Source organism: Cuculus canorus, chromosome 2, assembly GCF_017976375.1.
Source record: "Cuculus canorus isolate bCucCan1 chromosome 2, bCucCan1.pri, whole genome shotgun sequence".
Taxonomy (NCBI): Eukaryota; Metazoa; Chordata; class Aves; order Cuculiformes; family Cuculidae; genus Cuculus; species Cuculus canorus.
In genome coordinates this window covers 31,665,572-31,684,468 of record NC_071402.1, presented here as the reverse complement: position 1 = coordinate 31,684,468, position 18,897 = coordinate 31,665,572, and the positions used below count along the sequence as shown (strand labels likewise).

At 38.6% G+C, this 18,897-nt stretch overlaps 1 long non-coding RNA gene across 1 annotated transcript in view; it reads left to right on the top strand.

Moving 5' to 3' along the window:
* The window catches only part of LOC128851148 (uncharacterized), a 203,229-nt gene extending 199,126 nt beyond the window's left edge, over positions 1–4,103 (top strand). Inside the window, exon 3 of the long non-coding RNA XR_008448416.1 lies at positions 3,995–4,103. This is a non-coding gene — a long non-coding RNA (uncharacterized LOC128851148). The remainder of the gene's footprint in view (positions 1–3,994) is intronic.
* Positions 4,104–18,897: the final 14,794 nt, after the last annotated feature.

The window sequence follows — 18,897 nt, the reverse complement described above, 5'->3', positions numbered from 1 at the left end:
AGAGAACGGATCCCTGAAAGATCTCCAGCAAAACTTTAGCCTCAAAGCAGGACCCAGATGTTGCATGCAAACATTTAAAACAGGCATGGATAAATGCTGAGAACACACTTTCAAGATGAAAATCCAGAATATTTTTCATTTAATCTCTCATGAATGTGTTTAATCCTGTGAACCTTCAGTATGACAAAGGATAATAAAAAATGGAACTTCATGCATCTTCCGGGTCTCAGAAAAGGCTGCATTGTCATTTCTACCTTGAAATGAAACTCAAAGCAAGTTATTCAAAGCATCAGCTCTGTTTTCCCTGATCACTGTCATTTTGCATTGTTGTGAGAAGCATACAAGATTTCAGTGTATTATTTTCATTGAAAATATTTGCCAGACGAAAAGGACAGATTGCTATGAGAGCAAGTGCTGCTTTTTCTAACAATACAAGTCTATTATTGTTGCATCTCAGAATTTCCAGGGCTTGGCAGTTTTTTCTCTCTAACTTCCTAGTATATTCTAAACAGTACTTTCATTGATCCCCCTTTCTGCAAACATTAAAAATCAAATAATGCTAGCGAGGATAATTTTAAATGCAGTGTTTCTCTACAAAATCAATCCGATATCTATGGGACAGTGCAAGAACACTCAGAGCTATCCAGGTTCCTTCAAGCATATTTTTATTTTCCTAAAATCTCAAAGAGCATCACAAGAAATAACTCAGTGAATGGTTCTCTACCTTTTATGAGAATCCAGTTGATAAATTTGGAACTCTAAGTATTTATACGGTAAAAAAAGAATAGCTTCATGCAAAGGACTAAACAAAAATAAGTATATTCAGCAGGACCAAGACAAAATTCATATCCTGCAAGGAAAGTGAATTAAAAATTAAATTTTGATTATATCTATGTACGTGTATCTATCTGTATGTTTGTGTGTATGTGAGGCCAGCTATGCCACTCCCATTTACTCTGCATTTGATTTTTCCTCTTTGAGTCTCTATCATTACATACAATGGTGGAACTGTACTTTGAGATCCTTGAGAAAAGCCGTCTATTGCTATTATAGCCAGCTGTATGTTGGTTAAATGTTAAACCCACAGGCCACTAATCTCTTGGCTAAGCATGTGTGTGGTTCCTATAACTGTGTCTGTAAATTTTTCAGTAACATAAAAGGGAAACCAGGGCAGTTTAATGGACACTTCATTATGAGCATATGCAAAACTTGCCTAGAAACCACCTACAAAACAAATGGAGAAGGAAGAATCTTTTTGGTTGGGATTTTTGTCATTTCTCTTTACTATAAATTTAGCTGAAGTATATCAAACAAAGTCCTCAGATATAGACGACCTAATGTGTGAAAGAAGGCAGATCTGAGTGTGCAGAAACGGTGAGTCTAGTTATGATAATGGAGCAAAGGCAGCGCAGTGTGCACATTCTGCGACAGAAACCTGAACAGACACATCCACCACCTCAGAGAGCTGACTAAATCTAGCCATCACCAGCTGAAGAAATAATCCACCTGCCTGATCAAACTGTATATGAGGGCAAACATTTATACAGTTTGTCTGACTTGACACAGGACAACTGAAAAACTTAGCAAGCAACAGGAATCACCTTTTTCTAAACGACAGATCTTGGTTGCAGAACATTCTTGTTCAAGAATTTATTTACCTAGGAGAAAGAACTCAGTGCAAAGGTGGAATAATTTTAGGGCTTATCTCTTTTTCTCAGAAGCAGAAATGCAACTAAAGAATCTAAAGGAACTGCTTTTGAAGAACATACATTATTTGCTTATAAATAATATTTGCAGTTGCCTCTGGTCTTTAACAAAATGTCAGCAGCAACAAATAGGTTTCCAGCTTCACTAGACAGTGCATACAGATATTACTGTATTACTCATGTTCAGGCTTCCAGACACCTGTAAACTTTTGTCCACTCAGTCTGTAGCAAAACATAATTGTAATAGCAGGAGGTAGATGTGACAGAGTAGTCAAAGAAAAATGAAAAGTGTGTGAAAATGATGTTAAGCCTAACAGTTAAACACATTGTTTACTCAACTCATATGAGGAAACTGCTTTGAGATCTCCTTAAAAAAAAACCCTAAAAAGCTTAAAATCCACTTTATACTATACAGCACAGTACATTAATAACAAAGTTTTTATCTGTAATCCTTCCTTATTGTTGTCTTGAATCAATTGGGGATTTAATCTCTCTCTGATTCGTTTTTCTCAGACATTGTTGATTGGGTTGCAATTATGGGAAAGCCAACACACATGGGAATCTTTCCTCACCTCCACTGGAAGTGTCACCAACTTACTCCATCTTAATGTCTATAATCCAGCCAGCTAATAGGAAAGCTCCCACTCCACTGAAATTGCCTTTTAGGAGTGATCTTGTAACTCCTGAGGAACAGAATTCATGAGAAAGCTGAAATTTGTGGTGGGAAAAAGTATTCGAGACTTCCTGTATGGCTGTATGGTGGTAATAGAGCCCTAATTTAAACCTAGTGTTGCAGGAGAACTGTGGATGTGTTCCCAGTAACTGATGCTCTTGATGCAGCAAGTTTTGCATTCTGGGAAACTGGAAGATTAAGTCTGCATTAGCATTTGCCATTCAGGAGACGTTTGGCAAACGAGCTTCATTCCTCATCACTGTTTCAGATGCAGGCCCGGTTCAGCCCATGTTCACTTTAAATTTAATTAGGATTCTGATAACATTAAGCTGCTGCCACAGGCAATGATTAGAGAGTGGTGCAGAATCAGCCTTAGTGTTTCTCTCTAATTGCGATTAGAAAGGGATGACTGTATTCCTAAAATGAATGCCCCACAAACCAAAGTGAGACGATGTAAGTCTGTTCTCTGGTTTCATAGCAGATACAAGCAGTTACCTGAATATCTAGCAGAATTCCCAGTGACAGTATTCCTAGCACAGAACAGCTTGGCTTGCTCAAAATTCTGTTTCCAGTTAAAATTCAGGAACATGCACAAATCCCATTAAGCCCTTCTGTGAACTTTCCTTTAACAATCTACAAGGTGACAGCAGTCTGAGTATTTTTAATAGAGTCCACCCACCCTCTCTCATCAGACAGGGTAAGTGTGCTATGCATGGAGAAAAAGAGGGCATCCAATATCCAAAGAAGGAGTAATTTCTAGGCAGAAAGAGGTCAGGGAAGTCTACCTTGTGTTTCAGTAAAAGTATAGAAGAAAATATCCTGTACATCATCATCCACCACTGTAATCTGGGTCATAAGTAATAATGCTCGTGTTTTTGCAGTCTAGGTCCAGGTTCAGGATATGAAGAAAATTTCTCTCCCTCTCTCCTCGCAAAACAGCTGATAAAAGCACGTGAAGTTTATTCTTCTCATAAATCCTTACCAGAGATTCTTTTCCTGCCAAACCCAGGGGAAATCCAAGTGCAATTCAATTAGTGAAAGCAAAGGGGTCACCTGTCACCTGCAACCTGATGGGATTGTCTGACAGGGCATTGGAAACATCTGTGTACTCCAAAGCATCAGTGAAATACTTGCTCCTGAGTAGTTCACAGATGGTTGTGAAGATCTTCCTTATTAATTAATTCAGATTTCACAACAAGTTGTCTTGACAAAAGGATAACATTTACAGATTCAAAGACAGAAAATAGCAAAAGAGGTTGTCTAAAATAACTTAGATTAATCACTTTCTTCAATTGATTTCAAGGTCCATTATGCATAGACCTAATAAATACCAAACCTGTGCATCACAGTATAAACAATTTTAAAACATCTACTTAAGCAACCCTAAGAATCTGACATAATCTTAACTGTAAAAAGTAAATAATATCAAAGTTAGGACCTTGGTGCTGTTGGTTGCTGACATCCACATTCAGTTTGGCTTTGTTTTATGACTGGGAATTTAAGAACAAAAATTCTGAGGACTGCTCTGGAAATAAAGCTTAAGATTCTAGCAATAGCTATGACTTCCATCATTTTTGGTTGCATAAACCAATACTCATGCTTTATTTTGTTTTAGTTTTCAGGTTTGAAAACATGGTCTTTTTCCAAAACTTCCCTCCTATTATGAAGAGAGGATTATGACCAACCATCAGCCTCTGCTCAGAGGATGAAGCTGTGTCCGCAAGAATGTTGAAGAGCAGTGGCCAGCACGTGGTTCAGCACCTCTGGTGTTCACAAGGCTGCAGCACTGTAAGAGGAAGAGGAATGTCCTCTTAACAGCTGTCCGTAATAACATCTTCAGAAATACATATCTCTGAAATGTGGAATATATCAAAGTAAAATGGAGTCTCAAATGCACTGGGTAAACACTGCTGATACTGACATTTTAACAGAGAAAAGTTGTTAACAAGTGGTAGAGCATTTCACAGAACATGGATGGACTTTGCTAGCTGGACAGGACAGCGTCTAATGAAGAGAGCGTCTAATGAAGCTTAGACAGTTACAACACAATAATCTTGATTTCTTTAGTTGAGCTCTTCTTGTACCACTAAGAACAGCTGGTTGCACCTGCAGAAATGAGGGCCAGGCCATTACAGCCTCCCCAACTCCAGCACCTTCAGCTTTTACTCTGAGCAAAGAAAGGGTTTGTTCTTCCTAATGAATTATTTGAAAATTTTCCAAAGCAGCCAAAAAGAGACCAAAATCATCTCTCACCATCAGAATTATCTGGTAGTGCTGAAGACAGATGCACTATGGTCTCCACCTGTTCCCGTAGGTACCTAGGGAGAGACTGTGCTGCCAAAGCAGCATGCTAACTAAAAATAAATGAGCAAAGAAGAAAAATTTGCTCAAGAATTTGCCTAGATTGTTAAAATCAGTGGGAAATGTTGCTTCAGGGAGATGCTCTGACAAGGAAAACCACTTATGCAAAAGCATCAGAATTTTCTTGGGAAAATGTCATTTTCTGCTAGGAAAAAGAGATGCAATTTTCTGTCAAGAAAATAAAAATTATAGCTTTGTGATTGCCCACCTGGAGGGAGCCTATCCATTAAACTCACTACTCGAAGGAAGAAAGAAAATATGTAAGAGCAATCCCTAAGGAAGCTGCTACCTGCTGCAGACGTTGTTGTCTTCCGCACAGACATTGATTAAGGCCCTGGGCTTTCTCTCACATTTCCCTGCTTGCCTAATGTTTTTTTAAATTACTAGTTTTTATTCAGATAGAAATTTCTAAATGTACAGATACCATGTAATAAAATCTTAAAATCCATGCTGACTCAGCACAGCAACAACCTGCAGGAGAACAGATTTAGGAAAAGAACCACTACTACAGAAAACATGGTAAATTAGTTGTTACTGAATGTTTTCAGGGTCTGTTCAAGCTGTTTCAGGAGGCCCTGTTTCAGGGCCTCTTATCACTGGGAAATATACAAACCCCTTTATTTCCACACACATGGATTGGCATGAATGTGAAAGGCTAACTTTGATGTAAATTGTATGGGAAATGGATTGCAACCTTGAAGGCCAAGGAAGAGGCAAGTAAAAGAAAATGCAATGAATGGTATCATTGGAGATAAAACAAAGGAGAGAAATGAAGGAGGGTGATATAGTTTATAAAAATGTCCTGGACATTATTAGACTTATCTCTCTTTTGCATAATTTCTCTTCTACACCAACATCAAGGTCCAGATTCTGATCCTGGAAATTTATCTGCTTTCAAGAGCAATGCCCAATTCCCTGAGTGTTTATTTTTTCTTTCTGTGGACATATTTGTCCATAATTTAGAAAAGTATAGAATGTAGCGCATTTTCTGTGTCTCCTCCTATAGCAAAATGATGATATGATTGTTTTAACTACGTTATCCAACACCTTAAACACCTAGCCTTTGAAATGAATTTCAAAGAAGAGGAAAGTAGGTTGTCATATTTACCCTTTTTAACTCTGTACATCCAGAACAGAAATGAGTCTCAGCAGAGTCTGCAGAAGATATCATACCTTCTTCAGACAGAAGACTGTAAAACTTGATATTCTGAACCTAGAAATAAATACTTATAATGGCAGTCCCAGACATTACTATATTTGCATTGAAAACTACCTCTGCAGCAAGAATAGAGATAAATGGCAAAGCGAGAGCTGTGTAAGGCAAAAAGAGGAACTGGGAGTAAGGAAATCAAGAAGCAGCAAACAGAAAACAACTGCAAGAAAACTGCTGATTTGTGGCTGAACAACCTCTCTTACAAAGCCAGATGGCTTGTTAGCAAAGAGCATGTGTAGATGCCAAAGCAGCTTTAACTCTGCAGTGACCAACACCTGTATCTACTGCTTTCAGTAGTATTAATAATACAGGGCACTCCAAACTCTGTCACTTAAGTTTAATGTTAAGCTGGCAGATCATGGGTCTCCACTAAAATTCTAGCCTATAAATAGGCCTGGCATGCATGGAGTCTGGTAGATGAGGTAGCATATTATTTTTAAAGGAATACTAGATCTGTTGCTTTTTAGCAACATCTTGCTGGCCTTTGCTGTTACCTCTCCTTCTATGATCTTTTCCCAGCACAGATCACGTTCCAGGACAAAAGTGGTTTTGCATGATGTCAAATTTATTTCTTTTTCGTTTCTTGAAGTATCATATGTTCTTTTTTCATCTCTGCCTTTACTTTTCTCTGTAACACCGAGATCAGCTATGAGGAATGCCCTGTTATTCTCATGCCCAAGGCAGAGCATTATTTTTAGCTTTGTAAGTATATTACATGCCGTGGTCAAATTTCCAGTTGCAATTTGTTCTCAGTTTAGTTTCAGCTGTGGGTCAATAACCATGTTTGAAAATCAGGCCCACCCAGGCTCATGCAAATGCTCCGTGACAATATTTGGGCATCTGCCTTACGCAAGCACAGAGTGGGCAAAAAGATTACTGCCCTCTTTCACCTGGATAACATCAGTATGTAAATTACCCATGAAAGGAGGCCCTGGAGAACATCTAGAGTTTGTATCTCCAGTACCATCTCCATGGGACTCAGCTGACACTTCATGCCAGTGTCACTATTTTTTTTCTTCACATCATGCATAGCTGAGCCAATCACAAGCATTTTTGGTTGTCCTTTTCAGGCTTTCTTTCCCAGGAGGCTGCCTCTTCTATCCATCCCTGTCCTTTTGCTTGTTGGCCATGGCCAGCTTTTAGAATCATAGCATCACAGAATCATAGAATCATAGAATAGTTAGGGTTGGAAGGGACCTTAAAGATCATCTAGTTCCAACCCCCCTGCCATGGGATCCCACTAGATCAGGCTACCCAAGGCTCCATCCAATATGGCCTTGAACACCTCCAGGGATGGGGCACCCACAACTTCCCTTGGCAACCTAGTCCAGTGTCTCACCACTCTCGTGGTGAAGAAATTCTTCCTAATGTCTGGTCTAAATCTGCCCCTCTCCAGTCTATACCCATTCCCCCTCATCCCATCACCTCAAGCTTTTATGAATAGCCCCTCTCCAGCTTTCCTGTAGGCCCCCTTCAGGTACTGGAAGGTGGCTATAATATCTCCTCTTTTAGGAGATCTCCACTTTCCCCTTCTCCCAGAAGTCCTTTTTCACTTCAGGCCATAGCCTGCCTTGCCTTGGCTGGAGAGGCTACTTCAGTGGGCAGTGTCCCCCAGGGGACAGATCGAAGATATACTCGGTTCCACTGGTAGTACTATGGGCATTAATATAGGATTCCTAATCTACCACTGCAATTTTCCCCCATGTCCCAAAACATGATGAGAAGAAATCCATGTTTGTACCAACCCAAGGCAATATTCAAATGGAAAAAAATAGAGCTGTAGAGTGAGGGATGATGCCAATAACTTATAATTACAACTCTACCCAGGATGATAGGGTTCATAGTATCCATCAAAGATGAGTTAAGTGTTTAGTAGACACAGAGTCACGCTTGTAATTTGCCACCAGCTGGCAAGGACACCCTCTCAATGGCTGAATATGCTTTCCCTCATGCTGATATCTTTTTCCTTAAGGCTAATATTATATTTAAAAGTATACTTAATGTTATGTCAATATAATGCAGTCCCTTCACCTTCGTGGACGCATCTGTCTGGAGTATAAATTACTTGGAAAATCTGGCACCATCAGCAATGGTGATGTTCTCCTTTATTCCGGAAGCAGTGACACCACTTCCAAGAACCTACATACAAACCATCCAACATAGCTAGCCAAACACACACACAAAAAGCATATATCTGTCTTCTTTCTGAATTTCTGATAATGTGTCTACGTTGCATCTGGACATTATTCCATAATGTGTTTTATGTGTTTAATGTGTCTCTTGCCTAGAAGCTCAAAGGACAAAACTCATTTATAGTCTGCACACACTACTCAAGGACTGCTTGCAATCTTTCTTCCTAATCAAATTCCAAATTCAGAAAAATAATCCTGATCATACATACCTGTTCTTCCCATTTTTCACTGAAAATCAGTGTCATTTAAATATGTCCTTATACACTCCTGATAGGGCCAGAGAAATTAAATCCTGAAAAACAACTACATCCACTAGATGACATTATTCTGAACTCCAGGTGTGAAAGGGACAAATTCCCTGCTGCCCAAATTTCACTCTTCAGGTCAGAGAGATACAATAGGGTCCCTTGCTTAAAAACAGTGAGGATGTAGACATAGCAAATTGGCAAATTTAGCACTCCATCAAACATGCCTTTGTTTTGGATTCATTTACTTACCAGAAATCCATCTGAGTTATGACATCACTACCTGTATTACCCTCAGGATACGGGGATCCCTTTGTCATTTCCTATTTTCATATGTCACTCAGCTCTTGTTTCTGACTAGCAGGTTCTCTGGAGTTCAACCTAATTTTTCTCTTTTTTTTTTTTTTTTTGGAAGTGTCTAGATGTGAAAACAGATGCATTTGCTTCATCCTTGAGAGAATACATCCCTTAACTTCTGTGCTACACAATCTAAAGGTCTGGTGTTGTACTGTCCTTTGATTGCCTATTTGCAATTCCTCTGATAACTTGTGTGATTAGACTCAGCTTGGCTTTACAGAGATAAAATGCTTTTCCTCCCTCCCCATGCAAACCTATTTCTTGCAGCTGTGGCTCACTCAGACTCTACTTCAAAGTATTTCACATGGATCCTTGCCATTTTGCAGATTGCTTGTATTCCAAACCTGCCTGTGATAAATCTGTTGGAATTCTGTCCTTTGTTCTTTGACTACACCCTCAAGGTATAGTCTCTGTTCAGCAAAGCCACTTGGAAATTCCTCTTCTTCCTCAGCACCCCAGTCTTACAACCCAAATATTCTTGTTGTCTGCAGGTGTTATAAACTTGCTGCTGTCTCCTAGACAGAGAGAAGGATGTCAATAAATGACCCAGTGATAGTGGTCCAATTAAGAAGTGTTCTATCATGTCTCCTGATATGTGACTAAAACACTCTACCCACTCACCAATTGTGGATGATAAGTTGACATCCTTGGCACATAAAGAGAAGGATGCTCTTTAGAATAGCAGGCACCTCTTTTATTAGGCATGATACACAGTTAATGCATCAATCAGTAAACATTCCTTTGTGCAATCAAACTCACGAAATAGCTTAGTTTTGCTATTCGTATTTTGGGATTAACATGCAGCATAATTTATCAACACCTGCATTCATGGTCACATATCTGACAACTGATTCACAGCTCTGAATCCCTCAATATACACCTAAAGATAATCACCAGAAGCTGTCTTGTTACTGTTCCCTCAGCATGTCAAGGATGTTTATTCATGGGCCTCTGCCTGTCTCCTATCACTTTGGACCTGCTCTTAAGTCAGCAGATCTGAGCCTGTGTCATCAACTGTGTTTCTCGTTGTCATTAAAGAATAATCATTTGTATTTCCATCCATTTTCACTGAGCCTTGATCAAAACTGTCACTGTCTAGAGCTGTCACAGCTTTCATGAACCAGCTTTTTTCCACCGTGGGACAAACAATAAAAAGCCATCACAGTGCTATGGAAGAGCAGCTTTCTGGTACACTGTATTTGTGCCCCGCTCTGTGACTATGATTTCAACCACATCTGTATAATTTCAGTCCTTCAGCCTTCTAATTCTCTGGTCTTCATGTACGCTTTCACTCTTCCAACATATTCTCCATTAGCTTCCTGCCACAATCTGTTTCACAGTTTCTCACTTCTGCTTCACTGCAATCAAAAGCCGAAGCTGCTAATCCTCCCCTGCCCCTTGTTCATACAGCCAACATCAGGGAGCAGAGCCAGGAGAGTCACTTGTCCTTAAAATGCCATTATAACTGTTCCAGGGTTTTTCATTCCATTACTTTCAGAAGTATAGGACACCAAACGCAGCACTGGAGCTGGCCACAGCAGAAGCACCTAATGCAATCCTTCAATCATATTCGTATGGCATCTTTAAGCTGCAGCTTTCTCAATTAAAAATTACAAAGGCAGCCTAAGAAACTACAGTCATGTCTGCTCGATCAACATTAGCATAGAAATTTCATATATAAGAGAGAACACAGAGTTATTTCCTCTAGTTTAACCAGTACCTCAAATGGAAATTAACCTATTTAGAACCAATGTTCAAAGTATTTCATAATTCTATAAAATTAATCATAAATCTGTGCATCACAACAAAGATAAACTCAATTGATTGAGAAACCAATCATGACACAAGAGGGTTCTACGCTATGTAGCGAGTACATACGTATGTAGAATTAGGTATACCTTAAGCAATACTATGTTTATCAGCACCCATTAGAATACAGGGTTGAGATACTGCCAGGTATATAAGAGGCATAGCCAGGGACATGATTTTGCTGTGTAGAGTAGCTGACAAACATTTTCACACATGCTTCTACTGCCCTTCAAAGGCATACTACAGCAATAAAGGCTACTGGTAAAAGGAATTTTGACCATATAAAACATTCATATTACACTGTATAGTATATGTAATTCACTAAGACTCTGATATCCCTGAAACATGTACTGCACACAGTACCAAAGGATATAGTGAAGAAATCTATCATGTGCAGACAAGTAGCAACTGGCTCCTTGCATGTATCAGCTAACTCTCTAAATACAAAGACTCCCTTGTGTTGTATTTCCCTTTGCTAACAAGCCATATCTGAGTAGCTAATAAAGGCAAATTTGTCAAAACTCAGATTTTTGTCAAAACAAAAAGATTTGGTCTAACATTTCAGTGGCTATATGCTGTAACAGAGCAAATTCTATTGACACCTCAAGCACAAATGCAGAAGATCTTTTTTTCACTAGTAGTCTCTATCAGCAAGAACATTTTTTTCTGGCAGCAGAAGTTAGACAAGCAACGAGTCAACATTAAACTTTGATAAGGATCAGTTTCAGATGCAAAGATGATTTTGCTCTTTAAACAGTCTCAGAGTAAAAACCCAAAGCCTCAAAGTCTGAAGCCCAGCAGAGATTGCACAAAAGAAATAGAGGCATAAATCTCTCTTTAAATCTAATGACAACTGAAAGCAAATCACATCATTTTGGGGGTTCACAGATTAGCAAAATCAGCCAATCCATCTGAAAACCTCACTTGGTTCTAAAAGTAGCTGGACATCCCACGCTGGTACAGGGCAAGGGAAAAGTGAAGTTCCTAAAAGGCTTTGTCAGTGAATAGGACATCTCAATGGGAGATTTGTCCTTCAGTCTGATAAAACCAACAAGACTGACAACATCCCTACCAACATAAGTGTCATAACCCATTTTAGAGTGGAGACAATAAGCACATTTAATATTCCTACAAAATAATATATGTTTTGATCTATATATTTTTTAAAGGTACACGATGAAGAAATGGGGTCATTATCATTGCTGAAACATTGGAGAAATACAGAAGGTCAGGATATCACTGTCCAGTTTTCTTCAAAGTCTTTCTCTTTCTTCAAGACTCTTAATGGGAATTTCAGTCATATTATCAGGTTCACAGGACGCCTTGCTATATCATTCAACAAGTTTGCTTTTCCAGGAGACATCTTGCCATTTTTGTAATGGCCTGCAATTTTGTATGAGGCTGAAACGGCAGATGGTCTCACAGTTATATTTCTATTGTGTTAAAAAACTCACAAAACCTGCTTCACTTTAACCAAGATATTTATATTCTTTGCTCATAACAGCTATCTTGGGCTACCTTTGCCTTACTCTTCAAATTGCATTCCTCTTATTGTTTCACTGTCAGTGTGAGTCTGAGAGGCTGTCAGTGAGCTGACTTCATGAGGCATGTCTTTGCACATGTACATAGGACAGCACAAATCTGATCCCACATGGTGCACAGCAAGAAAAAATTTGTCCTGCTTGATTTCACATGCATTTGGAAAGACCGTTCTCAATACAACATATTTCATAGTTTAGGAAAGAAATATGTTTGATTGTCAGGTCCTTAGTGTTCTAAAATTTCCTGTGATCTAAATGTTGCTCTTGGAACAATTTGTCAAAGATAGTCATTTGGCATGATCTTACGTATCAGAAGTAAAAGGTAAAACATTTCTTAAGTTAATTATTTGTATCTAAAGCAAAGCAAAGATGCTAAGAATATATTATTAAAAAAATGTAAAAATTTTTGTGTGTTTAAGATAAAGAAATGGCATGTCAGTGATCCTGCCTTCTCATCTGGGTTCTTAGTGACTCTTTCAAGTGTGGTTTTAGTCAGGTTGCTTGTGTGCTGTGCTGTGAACTTGCTCCCTGCAGGGGCACTGGCAACCCTCAGCAGTTCACTTGTCCTGTGTGAGGTGTGATAACAGTTAAGTGTTGGTATTTGTGAAGACTGACAAGAGCTACCAAACTGTAATCAGAAAGTTGAGTGAGTTCCAATTTCTACAACTCCTCAGGGACTGCAAAGCATCTGAAGTGCTGTGAGGAGGTAAATCCTTTCATTCAGGATTCTCAAGCCCACATCGTCTTCTAAAGGATACTCCAAGACAAAAGTCACCATTTACAGATTTAACGTTTAATAGCCATTAAATAAAATGTACAAGCCATCAATGGAGCTAGCACTGGAGATCCAATTTGCTTTTAACCAGGCAAATGTCCTAAATATGACCATAGAACCTGACTTCTGGAGACTGAGAAATAGTCTGGCAGTTTTATGAGGGCCACCAAGAACTTTGGATGTAGGTGCTGGGTACCTCTTTAGGCCTACAATTATGTTTATGAACCATGTCCTGACACTTTGAGGGAATTAAGGAAAAGAGAATAAAAAGAAAGTCCATAAAAATACTTGAAAGCTTAGATTCCTTATTTCTCAAATGGGTCTAGAGATGTATAGCATGTATTTATGTGTTGTTGCGTCAGTGCTAACTGTATTATTTTCTTGCTTGGGCAACTTACAGATGCACAGTGCATTGTCTGATTTGATATATTGCTTAGAAGAAACTGTGTCATTAGCTAATCATATGTGTAGATATCCAGAAACACTTGAAAGGATTTTGTCTCCTTGATTTCTTCAAATACTCTCTTCAACTGAAAATTACATTTTTTTTCACTCCACGTATCCAGTGCTCTAAATGTTAAGTTATATATAATGTTTCCCACAGGGGCTCAGGCATTAGCTGATATTCATAGGCTCCTAAAACTGTTCCTGAGATACATTGATGGTAAACTGGAGCTTCCTTGTCTCAGTCTCATCATATATACATACATTTATGTCTATGCAAGAGAAACAGCCCTGCAGACTCCAAGCTCAGAGAAGAAGGCATGAGGGGCTCCAGGCACTGAAACAGATTCCCCCGTAGCTCGTGCTGGAGACTATGGCGAAGCAAGTTGTCACCCTGTAGCCCATGGAGCTGCAGATATCCATACTGCAGCCCGTGGAGGATCCCATGGGTTATCCCATCCCATTCTTTAGTTTCTCTCACTTTTCCCTGACTTACAGTCATATGATGATAACTATAAGCAAACAAACCTCTGCTTCCACACACCACCAGACATTTTCAATGAGTTCCTAGCTAACAACAATTAAGCTAAGGAGGATTCAAATCAGGTTTGCCTTTGGCTTCACTGTCTTGAGCAATGGTTTCCTCCTACTTCCAGCAGTCACCAATAGCTATGGCAACTACATAGATACCTATGTAGCATACCATTACATAAAACCAGCACCTTGCTGTTCTACTGTAGTTGTCTGGTTGCTTTTTCACGCTAGCAGAGGGATAATCTAAACCCCCTTCAGCTTTTGTATTGTAGAGGACATGTCTCCACACCAGTACCATTAGCACAGGTGTCACATCCCAAACTCTGCTCTGTTGATTTCCATTTCTAGAACTAACTCCTACAGGAGTTTCTCCTCTGCCTTAGGAGGTTGTTGCATGGAGGTATTTTCTACTATTGTTCACCCGGTCAGCCAAAATGTTTACGAAAATAGTGATCTTATAGAAATGATGGATCCTAAAGTAATGGGGTATACTGCTAAGCAGAATCAAATTTCACTCTTTATACTAAAAAACTCTCAGCTCTGACTGAGCAGTTTACATGACCCCATCAGCAATGAAGCCAAACACTGGAAAAGCAGAAGGCTTCTGACTTCATGGAAAGAGTCAGAGGTTCTGTGGTCATCTTCCGGCATGCAGATGCAGCTCCCAGCTTTTGTCTGAGTCATTGCAAGACACAGTTCTGCCAGTTCCCAAAGGAAAACAATGACAATGTTACACAGCTAATTCTTCTTATTTATGTTATCAGCATTAGAAAATAAATGCATCAGAACAACTTTAGGTCCGAAGATTAAATGAAAGTTTAGGCTCTGGACATAATATATAGCTCCAACAAGCATCAGTACAACTTTCTCACAAAGTCAAGGATCACGTTTAGACAACACCAACCAGTCAGTAATAAATCTGGAGTGATGTTCTATCCAGAACAAGTTTACTGCCCACCTACTCTTCTTCTCAGACACAGAAAGCTGTCATGATGCTAAAGAAGGCCACTCATGCAGACCAATAATCACAGTCTGCTGGAAATATGCTCCTGAACTAATCACCACCAGCTGGCACTCCTGGGACTGCATCAGCAGCATACCCTGTACTGCAGATGATATAATTCAATTCTCCCACATTCTATCTTCTTTTCCCAGCATAGCTGGGAAAGATAAGAAATACAGGTCATAACATATCTATGACTACATAATGTCCATATTCATAAATTAATAATTAATTATAATATTTTAAATATTCAGGTACACTCTGGACTACTCAAATTTCTAGCACTAATAATATGTCACACTTCAGCACCAACAAGTATCTAATTCCGACCGCCTCCCAAAATTCTAAATTATAACTAAACCATATTTCTAGCACCTGTTTTAGTGTTTGCTACAAGTCTCTAGTTCTCAGATGATGCAGTCTGCAGGAATCTGTGCAAAATCCAGACATTTTCTCATGAAATCACTAAAATACTCTATTTCAACTTCATCAATACAATATTTCAGTTACCTATAGGATTGTTGAAGGGGTGTGGCTCATCAGAGCAAGGTTTGCAGAATATTCAGATTTCTGAAGAGTTCCAAAATGTTGATTTTTCATCCTAATTGGTGGTGCCAAATTTCTGAAATTTCAGTTTCTGCTTTAGGACAAGATTTCAGTGCTTTGACCACTCTACTGACCCAACATTTCTCAGAAACTATAGTCTCATGCATGACTCTATCACTGTGCTATAGTGCACATTTGGTCTAAAAGGTGTAAGCATTTTTAAGTCTTTCAGAAATGCCATTGCCCCTGTAACATATTTAGAATGTTCCTGGTCAAAATTAACAACTACTTCTACAAGCAGCTATGTGACAATACGTATTAGAGACTGGAAAGAATGACAATATGTGGGCTTTTCTATCGGAGAAGGGTAGTAACAGATTAGTAACGAAATCATAGACTAAGCCCTAAGATTAATGCTTTTAAGGAGGTTCATCATTGTGGCACAGTGATTCATTTCAATGCAGTGCCACTTTCCATTGTATTGATTCAATAAAACATTTCAGTGGGGGGGGATGTGTGTGAATTCTGTTCAAAATCAAGCATAATTTAGTATCCAAAAAAGGTCCAAATTCAGGAAAAAGCCTAAGTTGACAGGACCTCAGCACAAATAACCACGAATTGTACTTCTGGGTAATGTCCCTGGAATTGACAGGTTAAATTCCTTGCTTCGTGGAATAAGGCAGTGGAGGAAGGTCTGTTAGATATGCAGAAAAATTGTGCAGAGGGAAGCTGATAGTGCTTACCTGTTACTTCTCCCCTACGCTCCTCCAAATATAAGCAGCTATGTGACCAGGGAGCTGGGAGACAGTATAGCAAAGAAATTAATTACACACAGCATCAGTTTCATGCCTTCTTACCATAACATCAGGAGAATTGGACACATATCAGCAGATCTCAGTTCCTCTGTGCATGCTTTTCTGGTAATCACTACCATGATGGTACATTACACTAGGAATACTTTTCTTCTCTTTTGCTCCAGGTTGTTTTATTTTATTTTATTTTTAACTTTAAATAAGAGTACAGGAGCACTTGAAGTTGATCTAAAAAGGTGGGGTTAATGAAATCATACAGATGGTGAATGTCAGAAGAATGGGCGATGATTTGCATGCATCATAGTGGAGCCATTGCATATATTTCCATAACAGTATGTGATGAATAATAAAATGTAAAAGTTCTATGTGTTTATCATGTAATAATCTCTGATTTAATATTCTTTTTCTGTGTTTTATTTGTTCTTTGTCCACAGTGCTCATTCTTTCATTATTTAGTTCAAATTTTAACCTTTCTCCACTTTTGGGAGTTTTATTTATACCTTTTCCTTACCTAATGCAAAATAGAAATATGCAATAAGAAGCCATCCCAGAGGTGATTACAGTCATTCATATGTAAAGCAAATCAAGTAACACCTGAGGAGAACTACTAAGATCATATCATTGTTCAAGAACCTCATTTTCATCTTTTTTCCTGCCATTGTGCCTCCCCAAAAGAAAATTCACATGTCAAAATAGACAACAAAAATAAGAAAATTATAGTGCTATTTGGCCAAAATCTTGGAAACCCATCCTTTTTAGGGAATGGTGGTAATCCATATTTTATATTTTACCAGGCAGATGACAATCCTTGAGACATTCTGATCCTGTAGCTGCTGAGTGCAAGCAGTATTACTATTAAGCCTGATGCTTCCAAACTGAACCCAATGTTTACTTTCATTTCAAAGCTAACAAGATCAAGATTTATACTGGAGGTTATTGTCTGTTTTACAAATGAAGGCCAGTGTAAGAAAGCCTCAGAAGAGGACAGGGCTGCCTCGCTGTATTTTGAACCAAATTTTACATTCTCCCAATAACCACTGCATGCAAAGTAGAAATTGAGGCTGAGATGAACTGCACATAGTTGACACCTAACCAGACAGGCATTCAAATTGTCTTCAGCAGGAGATCTCATCTTTTCAGTTTGTGGAGCCCAAGACTTTTTTCAGTGAATGTCATAAACATGACTGTGTGATTGTTGTATGGCCATTTCCTTTAAGACTCTCAGAATAATGCAGGGATTCCCAGGGTATGTAAAGCAGAGCTAGAAAACATCAGCATTGGGTGCTTGATTTTCTAAATGAAAAATTCTCTTGTTGCCTGACTGTCTCTGGCTGGAATCACCTAACTGCAAATGATATTGACTTATTTAATCCCCAACCATCACATCTGCTTAACTCTTAGCAGGACTCAGAGACTTGGTGCTCCTCCATCAGCTCCATCTATGGAGCTCTTTCCAATACACTTCCTTTGGAGTTTACCTACTATAGCAGATCTGAGCAGATCAAGGTAAACCTTCAAATATTTTGAGCTACACCAAAGTTCTTTAAACATAGCCTTATGGGAAAATTTTCTATGTCCTTCAGATGCCACCTTAGTCTTTATTAACTTAGTCCCTTATTTTACTTAAAATACACTAAGATACTAATGCTGTGAACTGATGAACAAGCTACATTTGCTAAATGTGACTAATTTATTATATATGAATTTTAAGCCTGTAGTTTTGACAGCCGTCAACAAAGGCTTAAACAATTATGACAGTTGCCTATTATAACTGGGGGACTGGAGATTAAAGAAAGAAGAGGTAAGAACAACTAATACAGATTTTTATGAGGGACGCTGAAATGATTTGAACATTAAAAATTCACTTGATAAATAATTTTACCTTCCCAGATGCATTTTGCTCAAACTTTTCAAAAAGGATCACTTAGACTTTTTATATATTAAAAAAAATAAATCCTTTTTGTGCATTATAAAGGAGAATAGAAAAAGCTAAAACCTTAATCCCTTTCTGAAAGGTTCTGTTTGATTTATTTGACTTGCTTTGGTTTATGTCTGTTTGTTTAAAGAAAAAAAAAACACTCTAAAATTTCCATTAGGGATGACCTGAATTACCTGTTCCTTACTACGTTCTTTCATTTTTTCAACTCAACTGAACTCAGAAAAAAAATAATCAATTACTAACACAGACATGCTAAAGCCCTCAAAAAGACAGAAGCCACAGCTCTCACAGTTTAAGACAAAGATAAAAGGCAGATAAAAAGCAACCGCTCTGTATCATCCATTAGATGGGAGGGAAAAGCCACACTTCACATACAAATAGGGGGGACATGCTCCTGCTGATTGGCTGGATCCTGAGCTGGAGTATGTCTCTCACCTCGATGGTTCATTTCCCTCTCTCCTACACAGGTTCCAATTCCGCTCGTCAGGGTTTGGGGCAGGAGGGGAGGTAAGACAATTACCATCCAGCTTTCCTTAATGCAGGTCAGAGTAAAGAGAAGCCTGACTTTGCCTTTCAGTGTGTTTAGGACATGAAAAAGTGAAATCTGGTAAAAATATCACCTGAAGCAATCTATAGTAGTTTGCAGTCATTTATTTCGTTAGCATAAATGAAAATACAAGCAGGAAATTGAGAATAATATGCCAGAAATAAACTTTTTCCCACTCTTTAAAAGTGCAAAATTCTCAT